At 50.1% G+C, this 16,639-nt stretch overlaps 1 protein-coding gene and 1 long non-coding RNA gene across 5 annotated transcripts in view; one reads left to right on the top strand and one right to left on the bottom strand.

The window, feature by feature from the left end:
• Window positions 1-16,639, top strand: part of SLC24A3 (solute carrier family 24 member 3) — a 428,089-nt gene that overhangs the window by 236,564 nt on the left and 174,886 nt on the right. The gene's annotated exons all lie outside the window — the stretch shown is intronic.
• On the bottom strand, window positions 7,727-15,688 carry LOC116657911. 2 transcript variants are annotated; one of them, XR_004313082.1, is made up of 5 exons: window positions 14,739-15,688; window positions 10,860-10,986; window positions 9,532-9,742; window positions 9,098-9,424; window positions 7,727-8,269 (listed from the first exon to the last, which is right to left on the bottom strand). It is a non-coding gene; the product is annotated as an uncharacterized LOC116657911 (long non-coding RNA). The 2 variants fall into 2 exon arrangements; XR_004313081.1 differs by having other exon boundaries at window positions 9,098-9,286.

The following is a 16,639-nucleotide window of genomic DNA, read 5'->3' as shown; positions in this document are numbered from 1 at the left end:
CAAAATGGCACGGGGTCTGTTCTGTCTGGGGGACACTTGGGGACTTCTCCCTGCTCCTTCCCTCCCCTTGGTGTTAGAAATGTGCACCTGTACCTGGTGCCGTGCACCAGATCTGACTGACCTCTGCGAAGGATCCACACCCGGCCTTCTGGCCTCGGCAGAGTCACAGGTGGCTTCCTTACCCTCTGGGCCAGGTGCTTGCTTCCGGGGAGTCAGGACAACGTCGTGGTGGAAAGCGCGGGCTCTGGAGTCCAAGGAAACTGCGTTTTGGGTCTGACTCTGGGGAGTCGTGTGGCCTAGGGCAAGTCCTTTGCCTGTCTGGGTCAAATCTCTGCATCTGGGCGTTGGTGACAGTTCCATTTATCTGCCGGGGTACCTGCCCGGCCTGGCACCAGGGTCCGGCTCTCAACACGCGATCAATTTTTGGAAGGTCTGATGGTCAATCGTCTTTCCCTCTGGAAGAAGAGAAATCTGAGGTCAAGGCCGCCTTAAGACCCCACTCACTGTGGACCTTTGACCTTTAATCCCAAGGCCAAGGTGCCCGTATGTTAGTTGCCTGCCGCACATAGGTACGTGTTTGCCGTGTCCACACATTTCATGGGTAACTATGTCCTTTACACTTTTCTTAAAATAAACTCACTTTCAAAAAATCTATGTATTTTAAAGGTGACTTTATATCTATCTCTTCCATAAATGCACATGGGTATTTTTATAATAACATGACAGTAACTATCAATGTGAAGAAAAGTTTGTGCTGGCATAGCCCGACATCACTTCCCGTTTCCCCCGAAACACACACCGGCGTGCCCGCCGCACGCACCCCCTGCTCTGTCAGTGCCGCCCAACCGCGGCGATGGACTCAACAGCCTTCCAGCTCGAGGAGCACTTAGAGCCAGGCGTTCCCAATCTGAGCAATAATGGTATACATTTCTGATGTCTGATGTCTGGCTCTAGGCAGAGAATTATTTCTAGACCCTGAGGTTGCCCATGGGGCTGGCAAGTAGCTGTCTGAATTCACGGTTGGTTCTGGCCTCGTCGCCATGGCGACAGGGATCAGCGCCAGCTGACCAGGTGACCAGCTGGGTGGAGACTCCTTGTAGATGAGAGCCAGTTCCTGGTGGATCATCTCAGTGACTCATTCCCTAAGCGGGTCACACCAGCAGTCGCCATCCCTAATTACTCCCCTGACATCTCAGTGGGGCAGATCTGGAATCCGTGGAACACGGTCTACTGTGCGTACCTTGGAAGAGGCATGTGATGGCAGTGATGTCTATATGTAAAAAAAAAAGGAAGTGAGAAAGATAAGCAAACGATGTACTTACAGATACAGTGCCTGATGCAGAGTAGATACAGTGGAATTTTTATCAAATGAATTAAGCGGGTACTAACTCCATACCACAGGATAGTCAGGACATCTGCCCCAGCCAGCATTTGCTGACTGTCCTCTGCACTCTTAGGACCAGGTTGAGGATAAAAGAACAGAATAGTCTGGAAATTCCAAGTATTCAGGGAAAGTGAGGGGGTGCGGGGAGGGGCGGGGAACGTGGGAATTTCTTAGGGAAAGAGGACCCATCAGGAAATGGGACCGCTGGGGGATCAGGAGCCCGGAGTCTGGGGTCCAGCGTCATGCCCCCTGCCTCCTCCTCCACCTCCCTGAGAGGCGGTCCAGCTCTCCCTATCCCCACGTGCTGAGATGCAGCCGATTTCCTAGGGGCGAGCTGCCGGGGGACCACAGCTGCCTGTCTCTTTGGGTCCTCAGAAGAGAGCTGATTTGTTGGGAAAATGCTCTCTTAGGCCTGCTCTGCACTGTGTCTCTTGGCCGTGGCTCCCTTGGCCTCACTTGCCACATTCCAAGTTAAAATAGCTCACGTTCCTTCCGGGCCCGGCCCCGCAGCCTCCCCGGGGCCTGGGGTGTGGGTCTGCGCGGAGGGAGAGCGGGTCTGTGGTTGCCGCTGTCCCCTGCACGGCCATCTGTCTGCGCCTCCCAGCCTCGGCCACCAGGCCTTCGTGTGACGGGCAGAGACGCCGCCTGTGTTTTCTGAATACTTACACCCTGGGGTTACCCATCTGCAGTCCCTCCTGCCCAGATCAGTCATGCGATTGGAACTTCCTAAACATTTTTAATCCTAGCCGTAGGCAGTGTCTCCCTCCACTAGAGAAACACTCCTACAGTGACGGGGCCCGGGGCTACAAGAGGTTCAACACTGACCACGGAGAGCTTTGTGAACTCTAGTCTTTGGGGCGTCTCAGCAGGGATGACCGGCTCGTCCAGACTCATTGCCTTCCAAGTGATGGAATCATCTGGGAAATAAAGTTCTTATTAAAATGTAAAATGGCCCCAGAATCCCTCTTCAGACTTCAAAGAGAGATTCGGGGGAAGGAAATCCTACCCAGTTTTAATTTAATTATTCCAGGGATGTTTGGAGCGGGGTGGGGCAGAATGTTTCTTAGTGCCAAATCCAAATCTGGTTCCATGCTGTCAGTCCACTTCCAGGGCACACAGCCTGCACTGCAGCTCTGCTCAGGCCTGGGGCTTCGCTTGGGACAGACAGAGCCAGACCCACCGGTCCGACCCACTGCGCTGATCTGAGGGATCAGAAGAGGCAAAGCTTGCGCTGGTCATCCCTGAGAGCGCCGGCGCTCATCTCTCCCGCTGGAGTGCATTTTCCATTTCAGGGAGATGCCTCATTCCCTGGGAGACTTGGGAGCAAGAGCCAACTCAAGGGGTCGTCTTGAGTTGGGTCCCTGACATAGAGATTCTTGTGCAAGTGACTTATTGATGACAGTTCTCAAGCGAAGGAGGGTGGGAGAAGCAGGATCAGGCAGGAAGAGTCAGCAGAGACGCGTTCAGCAGGGACCGGGGAGCGTGGCGTTATCCCTCCTGGAGGCAGGGGATCGGCTGCACGCTGCTCTTGAAGCAGGGTCTTAATCTTCCAGGCGTTTCGGGTGATGTGGCGCCCGTGGGCCGAGGGCAGTTCTCAGGACAAGGATGCACCCAGCAGACAGCATTCGTGGCGCCGGGAGGTGGGTGTCCCAGCCCAGTGAAGGGGGTCCTGGCACCTACCAACAGTGTCCACCCCAGCGATGCCCCTGCCGTCTTGCCTGACTTCACGCGGGGCTGGATATGATAAAACTGCAGGCTCTGGTCCCCTTGACGAGGAATAGGACCCAGCCTTCTGTGGGAGGGAGGTTCACTTTCCTTTCCAGGCCATCACACTTCAGCAGGTTTTCGATGTGTTTTATAAAGGGATGGACATGAGAGCCTTCCCTTGGACCCAGTTCCGCCAGCCACGGACGCAACCACCCCACTAGTCACCAGGCTTGTTAAAAGTGAGGGGCTAGAAAGAGCTGATTTCATTCATTTTATGGCAGCGTAGTTCCCCCCCAGAGAGGCCAGGCTGGCCAAGATGTGTGTGGTCCACTCCTTACGTGTGAAAGATGTTTTCCAGGCTTTTCTCCCTTGTGTGTGCCTGGTCGTGCCCCGGACCGTGACCACGGTTCTCACGTAGGTAACAGCCACCGACCTCTCCTTCGCCGCACAAGCACGCGTAAGCTGTCTCGGCACTTGCCTTTCTGTTGTTTAGAAACGGTCCCCGCAAACGACAGCCTTTTCCATCCCCAAACCCAAGTTACCATGTCCTTTTACACCGTGAGGTCCCAACGTCCCAGACCCTCCACACCCAGATTTGGGTCGGGGTGTTCTGTAGTCACCTGAGTCTGTTCCTGCTTCCAACAGACCGAGACAGAACCAGAAATTCAGTTCTGTTTGGCTCTTTGGATCCGAGCTTCCTGGTTTAAAATGATTTTTTAAAAAAATAAATGATACGATGGGAGAATGTAGAAATGTCTGGAACGTGTCCAAGACCAGTGAGAACGCTGTGAGGAGACAATCCCACTGCGGCCTCGCAGCCCAGACGAGTGAGACGTGCCCCGGGGACACCCCTGGCCCCAGCGGCTGGCACCTGCGGCGGGAACTTCGGCCACGGTAGCGGTTGGTGCGGTTTCTCCACCCCTGCCTCCCGCATCCCACTCCCCTTCTCCCGACTGTTTCTCAGAACAGGTTCTATAGCTGTTCCATCCTAAACACCAGCCAGCCCGTGTTTGGGCAGCAGGGACCCGCGGGCATGCTGGAATCCTAACAGAAGGAGCACTTATCCCCGGAGCACAAACAGGCTGCTTCGGGGCTGATGGATTGACAAGCGAAGGGCGTCGCTCACGTGGGACCCTGTTGTCTGCAGGGAAGGGATGGACGGACTGTCTTGTGCAGACCCACGGGCATGGGCACAAGTTGCTCCCTCCCTGCCCACCCCCAGGCTGCAATCATGTGGTCTGGATGCCTCTCCTGCCGTGATTTAGTGCAGGATTCCTCCGGGATGACCAAGGGGATGTTTGTGGGGGAAGCAGCGTTCGTGCGGTTCCTGGGTTAGCCCGTCTTCCCAGACGCTGAGCCTGGCATGAGCGCTCTTGTGAGCGGGATTTGGAAAGGGCTCCCTGGAAAAACTGGTGAGAGACGGGGTAGTGGGACCAGGACGGGAGGAAGGGTGGCGCACAGTGCCAAGCAGAGGCTCCAGTGAGCAGAGACTTGCGCTCAGGGCAGCCCTGGGTGCTGGCTCTCGGAGGTGGAAACACCCTGGGCGCTGGCGTTTGGAGGTGGTCATGGTCCATGGGGAGGCGGGCGGAGCACAGGCGAGGCTGCTTCGGTTCCTTTCCAGCCACTTTCAGAGGCATTCACAGGAGTGATAACTGCGCCAGACAGTGCTTCCCCGACATCAGACCTCACTCTTGTACGTTGGTGTCTCTCGGGAGTCCTGATACCAACTCTTTCCACCTCACTTTTGTGGGTCCCAACACACCAAAGCAGATATTGGGGTACCAGCATCCCATGGCCATAAAATGTGCAAATGCTCAACTGGTACCCAGGATTGAGATCCTGCCGAAGGCGGCAACGGCTTTCCATCAGGATGTAGCTCAGGTCACAGGGGACTGTGGGTCAACTCCGAGCTCATCCTTGGCCCATGACAAGTGTCAAGATGCAGGTGGACATTCCCAGCACGTAAATAAGGCAGAAACTCTGAGCCAGTCCCTTTTTGGGTGGAAGCAGCTGGGAAGTTGTTTCGTCTGGGTAGGAAGCCCTGGATGCAGAAAGCTATTCACCACGAGGCCTGCGGTGGGGCAGAATCCCAGACGCGGTGCACTCCAGTTTTGTTTCTCTAGCCCGAGGCTTAGAGAAAGGCTAATCAGGAAATCTGGCCAATTTTCGTCTTGGGTCCCATTCTAGGTTCTAATGTACCGTGAAATTCAATGCAGTTCCACATGCTTTTTTAGACTCTGGGTGAAGTCTTTTCTTTTGGAAAAAACAAAGCTAAGCCGGTGCTCGATGTGTCTGAGCCTGGGGGAAATGTGAACCGGGCCCCAACTCACGTGGATTCCGAGGAGGCGACCGTGATGTGGGAGAAAGGGCGCTTGGCTCAGAGGACCTGCCCCCGGGTCACACTTGCTTTGCGAACTGGGCCTCGGTTCCCCTCTCCGTAAAGCACAAAGCCGTCAGGGTGGCCGTGAGGTTAGGGAAAGATCACAGAAGGGGAACAGTGACCTGGTGACGTTACTGAAGGCAAGTTCGTGTGCCCAATGCACCGTGAGGCCAAACGAACCAAAACACTGGAGCTCAGAACGGGGAAAGATTTATCACAGGGCTGAGCAAGGAGGACAGGGTGGCTCACGCCCAAGAAAACCCCAAACTCCGCGAAGGGCTTCAGCAAAGTATGTTTAAAGACCAGGTGAGGGAGAGGGGGTCACAGGGGACAGGATCAGCTTGTGCACAATCCTCTGGTTGATGTGGAGGGAACGGGGCGGTCAACACTTATCAACCCCTAAGGTGCCAGAAGGTCTGGGGGCCACATGCTCTCGATCAAGTAGTTAATTTCTTTCCTTTGACAGTGGCTTAATTTAAACATCTGGAAATCTCAGGAACTATACGTGAGATCTGATTATCTGGGTGCTTCTGAGAGGAGCTGCAGCAGAGGACATGGGGGAGGGGTCTGTCCCGGGAAGGCCCCACAGGGTCCTGCTCGGTTACAATGATGCCTTAATAGTGATCACTGCTTCCACTGGAGAACTTGTCTGTCTGTTCGAGGAGAAACACCTGCAGGATCGCCACCTCCTTAGAACACAGACGACTGCCCTTCCCACCTCCACAGCCTGCTCCCTGCTTCCAACACAGACGACTGCCCCTTCCCACCTCCACAGCCTGCTCCCTGCTTCCTCTGCTCCATCCTCCTCGACAGCCTCCGCTTCTTCAAGGCTCCACTCAGGACCAACTACCCTGCAGTCCTTGCCCACTGCTCTGGCTCAGGCGGAGGCTTTGGCTCCTGACCCCAAATACCACCTTCTGTCTGATCCGTGTTAGTGTAGATACAGATAAATTGTAAGTGTAGTTTTAGATGCAGTTACCATTTCAGAGGGAGAGAAACCGTGGCAGAGTGCATCTTCCAGATGGTCTCAGTGGTGACTCCGGGATCACGTGTGCTTCCAGAATCTTGTCCCTCCCCAACCCCCACCAGAAGTCAGGTGTCTACTGCCCCTCCCCCCGAGGCCTTTGTAAGCACCCCCGACCCACAGAAGGCGGTGGAAATGCTCTGTGACGTCCCAGTGTTGGTTGCTGAAGGCCATATGACTTCCTCCCGGGCCTTTAGCTCTGAGCCCATTGAGAAGTCCCCATGGACGAGGCCCAAGGAAGAGAGAGAGGGGCCCGGGAGCCCCAGTGGGTCCAGCCCCTGGTGTTTGAGTTTCCCCAGCACGGGTGCCGGAAAGGCTGTGAGTGCTGAATTCACGTTTCCAGTTCCAGCTGCCGTGTAAGGACCATCTTCTGAGGCCAGTCCACCCCCAGAAGTGTGACCCACAGTAGTGAAATGTCATGGCGGTCTTAAACCACTACGTTTTAGGAGAGCTGCTAGTCAGCACTGGGGTGCATAACATGCATTCGCGCGTGTACACACGTACACATTCACATGTATACGTCATACACGGTACATGTATGTTTGGGGATATCACCTGCCTTCTGTCGTCCTCCAGTTTGTGTGTTTGTGTCTTTAGACCTGGCTTCCCCAGCTGGGCTGTAGAGTCCAGGAGGGCAGAGCTGTGTTACGTGCACCCTAGCTATCCTCTGCCAGACCTGGACCGGCGTGGTGGGTGTAGCCGTGCCTTGTGGCGTCGGATGGATGGGGAGACACCTGTGTCCCTGAAAAGCTTGCTAACATTACAGGATGCATTTGTGAGCACAAAGAAATCAGAGTCTCTTTGGCCTTTGAATCATTCTCAGAGGAACCCTGCATCCTTGGAGAGAACCATTTGGTTGAAATCGCTAAGCGTAAGCCGCTTGATTGGCTTCTGTGTCGTAGACACAGGGAAGGGCACCGCAGCTCTCGCCAGCCCTCCCACCTGTAGGCGCCGGACCACCAGCCTCTTAGATTAGCCAGCAGTTAGGCCAGACCTTGTGTGCTTGGTCCAGAATCCGCGAGGAGTTGCCACTCCCATCTTCAGATTAAAAAGCAGCCCCTTAGCCTCACTCCTCACGTTAGTGTTAGCTAGGAGAGTGGAGATTTTATGCCGTCAAGTTGGACAGTCTGGTCATAGTTATTTGAGCTATGCAAGAAAACTTAAATGCCAGAGTCTCTCATAGAATACTAAATAGCAAAAACCCCCACAGATCTCAAACATTGAAAGGATTCTTTCTTAAAAGAATTATTTTCATAGATTTTCTCCATAGACCTAAATGAAATGCCCCAAATTCAACATTCACATGAGAAAAGATCAAAGGACGCAATGATATAAACGTCTTTTTCGTCCTTTGAGAGCTGGCTGAGTCATCCTACCACCCGCTGCGTGAACTCGCTGTCCAGCAAGCCAGGTGAGCTGCAGGCCAGCATCTTTGAGTACGTTTAATCCAGTCCTTGGGTGGTGGGGGTGGCAAGGAGATGTTCATTGTCTTTGATTAGTCTTTTACTTCAGTGGGCCCAAGATTTTTCCTGGTTTGTGACAGTAAACGCCTGCATTTGTCTCTGGCCTCTGTGTTGTTGTTGTTGACTGAAATAAGACGCGCCACCTGAAAGCTGAAAGTATGTTTTATATTCAAAGGCCATTTCTGAGGACTCGAGCCCAGGATGACAGCCTCCTGTATCGCTCTGAGGGACTGCTCCAAAGTGTCAAGGTAGAAGCCAGGATATATGAGTTTTTGCAACAAAGACCAGGTAGTTGGAACATCAAAAGATTGCTGTTAATAAAAGAAAACCAGAGATCTCAATTTAAGGACTTCAGCACTTTTCTATGTATGGGAAGGTGCAAAGGTCTGGGCTCACTGAAATCATTCCTTTGATGTGCACCTAGAAACCTAGGGGCTAGTGTTCCTGTGCTTTCCCAGTCCTGAATCCCCTCGGGGGGGGGACCACTGGGGGTGGCATCTGAAGCCAGGCTGCCTGCTTCGTCTGCATCCTGAGTTCTCTCCGCTCACTGTCGGAGGTGGCAGTAGCGGCTGATGACTTGATGGTCGCAGCATCCTTTGTTTACTGATACAGTTTGCAGTATTCTTCAGTTCGCATCATGATGACGTTGATTACATCATAAAGTTTATGCTACTGCCTCTGCATCATTTTGCCCCTAAATAATTATGTTGATTACCTTAAGGGTTTCCTTGAATGTGTTTTCAACTCCAGCCAACTCTGTGATGAAATATAAGCACATAGAAAGACACAAGCTAGCCAGAAATGACACAAAATCCTAAATTCTGAGGGGGAACCAGCAGTCGCTGGCTTGTAACAGGGAGTGTGATGGAATTCTGACACCAGAACAAAGGGAAGGCTTTCCTTCCTCCTTACTTTGAACACAAGTGGTAGTGTTTATTCATTTGGTCTCAGCTAACTCAGGAATTGAGTAGAATTTCCCCCTTTTTTTCCCCATTAAAAAAGATTAAATGTTAGTACTTTTATGTGCTTTGTGTAGTGGCCGGATTTAGTCAAAAGTCTGTCTGCTGCCTACCTTTCTTCCCTATTTCGGAAGCTTCACAAATTTGTCTGGACTTGAAAAGCCTTTATTAAACACCTACCTCCTATAGTTGTGAATTCCAATTTGCCAACTTCATGTGGGAAGTCAAAAGCGTGACACAGGAACATATAAGAGAACCTCCCATCTCCAAAAGAAAGCGGGACCTGATTTCACTCCCTTAGCTGTAGCTGGTTTCTGATACCACTTTGCCCCCGACACCCGTTCTTGCCTCTGAGACTTCAGGCATCACCTGTCGGAGACATCAGAACCGTCACAGACGCATCTCTGGGTTGCCTTTGCCTCGAAGTAGTTACAGCTGAGGGCTTGGCAAGGCCGAGCATCTCCTCCTGTAACCTTCGACCGTGCTGAGTGCTCTCTCTGTCCGAACCTTGGTTTATGCATATAACTTAGTGTGAAATTAGGTTACCCCCTAGACCCTCCATCACATCTTGCCAGCCCACCAGTCACCTTCACTTTCCCCAGGGTGTTACTTACCAGTGGGACACATAGTTGTCTCAGGCTGCATTAGTTCATGGAGGGACTTAATGTAGCTAATAGCGAGTTTGGGGAAACTTGCATGTGAATTTCGTCTACTGCAAATTTTCTGTGGCAGGTTATGATCTTGTGTATGTTTGGACTTTTGATTTCCAGTCATGGTAGAATGGCTTGCACTGGATGAATGCTTCTGTAGGAACGATTACAGACTCTGAACAAAACAAAGGAAAGTAATTGTTTAAAAGCTTGGGAAAATAAACAAAACAAGCAGAGACTAGGGAGTTATGGAATTTGAAAGAAGGATACCACACTGTGCGAGGGCCACACCAGGTGGCTTTTCCCCAGCACGAGCCGTTCATGGGAGATGGAGCTTAAGCAGAAAGCAGTGATCTTATTCGGCTGAGACATCAGAGATTAGAGTTTGGAGCTCCCAGAGCAGCTGGAAATTGGGGGACATCCCAGAAAGGAAGAATTCAAACATGCATATGAATTCCCCTCAAATACTTGACTGACCCCAAAATTTTGCATGCTTTGGGGCAGCTCTGGGCAGTCCCTGGGAACTTGAAAGCCGAAAGCACCTGGAAGGCTGGACTTGCTGAGCAGAGGTTTCAGTAGCTACCAGTGCTGGGGAGACAGAGTTTGGAGGTCAAGGTGCCAGAGGTAAAGAGGCTTAGTAAACAACTCAGACTTTCTGATGAAATCCTACAAGGACCGCTGTCCCAGGACTAAGAGTGTATCAGAACACACTTCTGTTAGGAAAAAACCCAAAACCAGCACCAGAGATGACCCTCCAATGATTTAACTTCCTGCTCCAACAAAACTCAGTACTCTTCTGAGCAAGCCAGCTGAGTCCAGAGTCACCTCAGTGCATCATCTGCACACTCAAATATACAATCGAAAATTACTAGACACACCTCAAGTCGACTCTAGATCCCCTTGCTTTGATCTGCCTGCTCCAAACTGTGCCCACTGTTGCTCATCTAATTACAAGACAGCACAATGGCTTCCTTAAGACATCTTTCTTGTTATCAGTTTCTACCCTTGATCTGCGCTCTGAAAGCTCAGGTGGAGAACAAAACACATTTTGGAAGCAAAAGGCCTTTAGTCTCTTTCATTCAAAGCTATAGAGCCCAGTGATGGGCTACGGAATGGAGAAAAATGGATGTAAGAATTACTATTTGTTTAGGATTAATTACACTCTTCTCTTAATTTTCATTCACATTCAGTGACAGATATTTTCCAAAAGATGGCTCCATGGCATTTGGAATCTAAGCTTCGGATGCATAAACTTAGTGATCCAATAAAAAAAGCCTTGAATTCAAATCTACCTTTAAAAGAGTTTCTGGCGTAATTAGAAGATTTTCACATCCCTGGCGGGGGACAAGAATCCCTGAGCACCTGTGGGGTGTCCAAGCTGGCCCCTGTGGGTCAGTGCCAGATGACCCATAGTGAAACCTGAAAAAAAAAAAAAGAGAGAGAGAGATTTTCAAGTGCATTGACCCAAAACCATAGGGAAATGATCAAAAGATATCTAATGCATGGTAACATAAAAGGGAAAATGATTTCCCCTGGGTAACATCTTCATTTCTCCCTCAAGGAGAGGCCAGAGGTTGCCAAATACTAAGTGCGGAGTGAGCACAGCTTGTATTTTGCTAACTGAATAAGCCAGTAGTTTGTTTACTTACATATCTTCCTACAAATAGTTGTGAGTTTTCTTAGATAGTTATTTCATTGTTATAGACTAGATGTCAAGCTAATGTTTTATAAATGGGTAACCACCTAATACGTCTGCTTAAACATATTTGATGTCTTTGGGGGATCCTACTGAAACGCTTTTTTTTCAGTTTGAGTTCTGAATATTTTTTAATTGAGCTGTAGTTGATTATTGAAGCACTTTTAATTCTCCTCCCCTGCACCCCAGGTTTTTCATGGCTTATACTCTAAAACAGGTGCAGTTCAAAGGAAATGATGGCAGGAATCACTATTATCCGGGGCAAGGAGAGCCAGTTATCCTCTCAGTAAAGCTTCAGCAAGGGAAGTAAGAAGCACACATGTCCCCATTCCCATTCTTATAACCATGGCAGACATTGTTAATAGATCATGATGCTCTACCGCAGTGAGCCCCATCCAAGACACAGCCGAACAGTCAGTCATAATCAGTCAACTGATGAGCATATGAGATGAGATCTTTTTTTAGCACCAAAATTGATAATCATGGAATAACTATTTGGGGGAAAAAGAAAGATTACGATTTGAAAGGGGAAACAGAGGGAGAGCTTTAACAGTGCTTCTCACCAAAGCCTTCTGTAAATTACCTTCCATCTGTAGATCAATAGGACACCAAAGATGACTTCTAAAATTTGAGATTTGGTGAGTTAACATTTTTTCAAACCACTGATTTTGAAACTACCGGTCATTTAGAATTGAGCACTTCATCTTCAACAAAGTAAATGCATAGAGTGAACATTTTCAATATAGATTCCTGTGGGGAATTGCTACATTTAACAAACACTATTTTAATTATATTTTTCCTAAGAATGTTTTTCACCCAGGCTCATCCTCTCCAAGGGTGCTTGAGAAGGAATGGGCATGCCTTCCAATCATTTTAGGTCATCTTAAGGAGCTATGTGGTAGGCTTCCTGCATACATCAGCTTGTTGGTCTGCATTTCTCTGGATCAGTAAGCAGACGTGGGAACATGAGAGATGCAGTGCCTGGGTCAGGCCCCAGTTCATCCATCCAAATGTTCTGCCTCTGCCATTGGCACCAAGGGACATTTTGAGGAACAGAGCCATCCAAGAAGAGCATGAAGTTCTGAACACCACAGGGCTATTGACCATAAATATTTCATTTCCTTTAATAAGAATTCATTACTGACACAGCTGCAGTGATCCCATAGGAGCAACAAATGCGTTGTAGGCTCTTGCCTATGCAGAGGTGTCCGTCTCTCTGCAGCCACGTCTGTGGCCTCAAGACATGACACCATTAGTGGGGTCACTGTCTTCTCTGCAGTAGCTGCTGGATCAGAAACATAAGCAGTGTGGATGCCATGGCTTTTTATTATTGATAAAGAAATATGTTTCTATTTCATCAAATTACATGTCAGTGCCCTGCCAGGCCAAAAGTCTATGTAACTAATGACTGGGGTTCTTTAGTTGCAAAGAATGTCAGTTCCCTTCCAGGAGAAAAGCTTGTGGGATGATTGTTTAAAATCTTCTGCCAATCTGGACATGAGAGAAAGAACTCTGGAGGGGAAATAAGGAGATTGTCATGGGTGTTGGATCAACTTCTGCATCATGTCCTGTGTCCTGCTTAGCCTCACTGAGCATAGGAGGAGGCCACTGAAATGTCTGAAACTTCTCAAGTTGTGAATATATCCATGTTCACACAGATTTTGTTTTTCTGGATAATTTTGTCCAGGGGCCTTCCATTATGATAAACATGTTCATTTGAGCAACAAACACTTACTTAGCAACTGTGCTGTTGCAGGCACTTGGCTCAGCACAGGGAATATAGAGGATATATTTCCTCTGACCTAAACTGCCCTCCCCCAGTCCAGTGGAGGAGACAGAAGAAACCAAAAATTGCTGCAAGGCAAGGCCTCACGTGCAGATCTGTGGGGATGCTGAGAACATACTTGTTCTTGCATTGCTCAGGGTGGGTTTGGATATGCTGGCTAACAAACAGCCCCAAATCTCAATGGCTAAGAATGCAAATGCTATTTATTACCTATGCTACATGCACTGAGTGTGCATATTAGGGAGTGGGATTCTGACATCAGTCAGTCAGGGACCCAGGCTGATGGAAGATTCATCCTGATAGATGTTTCCATGAGCACTGAGACAAGAAAACGTAAGGTAGTGAGTCAGACCCTGGCTAAGAAAATCCACTCAGAAGTGTGACCCATGTTGTTTCACTTACATTTCATTAACCAAACAAGCTGCCTGGCCCCACCTAACCATACAGGGGACCGAGAAGTGTGCTCCTTCCAGGTCTCAGAGCAAAGGGACATGGGCTATTTGTCAACAACTTGAAAGACCACATGAGTTAGGGTCTAGTTGTTGGGGGTTTTGCTGAACTGTCCCTCCCAACGTCATTTCTCAGCCAATAATTCTGTCTTGAGTTTACACAAAAGCCGTGTCCTGGGAGAAAGGCTTTCCGAGTTCATTCACTTGGTGTTGATCACTCTTTCATGGACCCGGACCTGGTGGGTGCCGCCCACAGAGAGAGAAAGGATGGGGTTCCTGCCCTCCGGGAGCTCACAGGGTGGTTGAGTCTGAGGTATGCGTGGGCAGCAGAAGACTGCAGTTTGTTTGGAAAGTCACTGGGTGCTCACACAGTATAATAGGGCCCTGAAAAGAGGGTTGGGTCAGCTCCGTGGGAGGCTGATTGTTACCGTACCTGGCAGACTGGATTTTCTCAAAGTTCACCGTTCAAACCAGAGGAGGAGGGAGCAGCAGGCTTTATGTGGCGGAGGGAGGGAAGGTTGGGGGAGCACCAGGGCAGATGAAAGCACCTCAGACAGAATCAGGAAGTCACCCATTGCTGCAGGGGATCAGTTGGGCAATATCAGGACCATAGTTCTTGGGGCAATCCCTTAGAGTCCAATCAGTCAAGATATGCTAGGTATTTTGTGCTGAGAAACCCCTGGGATGAGACAGGGGCATCATGATGGCTGCAGCGGCCCAGATTCCCTTCTCTCAAACATTCTCAGGGAGCCAGGCCTCTTGAGACATTCTGATCTTCATCTGGGGCAACTCAATTTGATCAATCTGCGATTGGTATGTCTAAAGATGCTGCGAAAGTCCCTGCTGCCTCTTTTTTTTTTTTTTTTTTCCAAAGAGAACAGAAAATACTCCATCCCCTTCAAACCGCCATTTAGACTCATCAAACTCAGACCTCAGGGAAGCGGCCAGGAGAGAGAAGCTGGGCGCTGATTGCAGTTGCTGCGGTAAGGGGAACCGCTCCCTCCGGGCTCTGTGGTTTCCATGGGAACAGCACTGCTCGCCTATGCCTCCCCCACCCCCGACTCCCCGGGGCTGGTGAGATGTACAGAAAGGAAAATTGGGGGAGCGGAAGAGAGGAGCAGAAAAAGGCTTTGAGGATTTTGGAGGTATTTGGGGGAATGCTCAGCCAGATGTGTGGCTGTTCCCAGCGTGGCACGTGGACCACATGGCCCCCAACAGCCTGAACACGGGAAGCACTTACCTGGATGCTGACACTGATGCAGCAACTTTGGACTAAACACCATCCTGGAGAAACAGACGCCAACGCAAGGCAGGCAGGAGCTGGTGACGAGTGGATTTTAACACCACCACCAGGAGGAACGTGTCCTGGGCCCCCTGCAGGACCAGCATCCCGCTGTGGTTATAATGATGAGCAATAGCAGGAGGGACCCAGGAAGCAGGGCGGGAGATGTTTCCCTTGCAGTGTGTACTCTCCCCAGCAGCCCTGCAGGATGCACCACACACCCATCTCACAGATGAAGGAGATGGGCTCCGAGAGGGGACAGGGTAATCATGAGCAGTAGAGGTGGGATCCGGACCCGGGCCGACTCCTCCTGGGGGCTCTTATGTAAAATCTAACTGACAGCCCCAGGAAAATGTTACCTTCCCAATGATGGGTGAGCATCCTAGCTCAAGCCTTGATTAACCAATGCCTCCGGTTATTCAGGATTTGGGTGCAAGAAAGCACAGCCAAGCAGAGGGCTGCTGGGATGGCATCAGCTCCACCGTCAGCTTTGCAGGAGGCATGGAAGGCCCCACTCGGGTTTATAGATGAGAAGACTGAGACCAGGAAGCTCTGGGCAGGGCCTTCCAGTCCAGCGGGCCAGCCTGTCTCTGTACGCTGATCGTGGCCAGCTCCAGCTGCTCTGTCTTTATTTTTCAGTTGAAGTAGAATTGATTTACAGTGTTGTGTTAGTTTCTGGTGTACAGCATGGTGATTTCATATTCTTTTTCATTACAGGTTATCTCAAGATACTGACTATAGTTCCCTGTGCTGTCCAGTAGGGCCTTGTTGTTTATCTATTCTGTATACAGTAGTTTGTATCTGCTAGTCTCAAACTCTCAGTTTAGCCCTCCCCAGACGCCCTGGCCTTTTCCCTTTGGTAACCATAAGTTTGTTTTCTATGTCTGTGGATCTCTTTCTGTTTTGTAAATAAGTTCATTTGTGTCATTTTTTTAAGATTCAACACATAAATGATATCATATGGTATTTTTCTTTCTCTTCTTACTTCACTTAGAATGACCATCTCCAGGGACATCCATGGTGCAGCAAATGGCATTATTCTTTTTATGGCTGAGTAATATTCCATTACATATATACACACACACACAGACACGTACATATATGTGTGTCTGTGTATACACACACACACACACACACACACACATTTTCTTAATCCAGCCATCTGTCCATGGACATTTAGGTTGCTTCCATGTCTTGGCTATTGTAAATTGTAAATTGTAAATAGTTCTGCTGTGAACACTGGGGTACATGCATCTTCTCAAATTCATTTTCTCTGGGTGTATGTCCAAGAGTGGGATTGCTGGATCACAGGGAACTTCTGGTTTTAGCTCAGCTGCAGGTTCTGAGAGCACCGTTTCCCAGGTGTGTCATCCTGGCCAGGGGGTTGCTTGGCCTCGGAGAACCTGCTCCATCCCCAGTCAATGTTCTGAGTCTCGTATCTCAGAGCTCTTCCTCCTGCTGACACTTATTAGACGCCTGCTGTATGCACCGGCCGTACTCAGTGTGTGGACTCGAGGGAGCAGTGAGGAGGAACCACAGGCACTTTCAGATGGGCCAGCAGGCAAACTGCGGCCCAGAGATGAAGTGACACGTCCCCAAAGCCGCACCACGGGCACCTGGGGTTGAGCGTCCCAGCTCCAGATGCCCGATGGAGGACCCTTTCCTGGGCCCCAGGCTGACCCCTTCCTTAGGAAGATGAAACACGATCGTACTGAACTGCTTTAGCACCACAACGAAGCAGTACATGGGTTGGTACTGTGGGTGCTGACAATGGGGGGCTGGTAAGTGAGGCGTGTGAGGGGCCTGCCTCCCCCGGAATGAAGCTGCTGCTCCTGTGGGTCTCTGGTGACAGGGCTGTT

This window comes from Camelus ferus, chromosome 19 (assembly GCF_009834535.1).
Source record: "Camelus ferus isolate YT-003-E chromosome 19, BCGSAC_Cfer_1.0, whole genome shotgun sequence".
Classification (NCBI taxonomy): domain Eukaryota; kingdom Metazoa; phylum Chordata; class Mammalia; order Artiodactyla; family Camelidae; genus Camelus; species Camelus ferus.
Note: the sequence above shows the minus strand (reverse complement) of the source record. Positions and strands in the feature narration are given on the sequence as shown.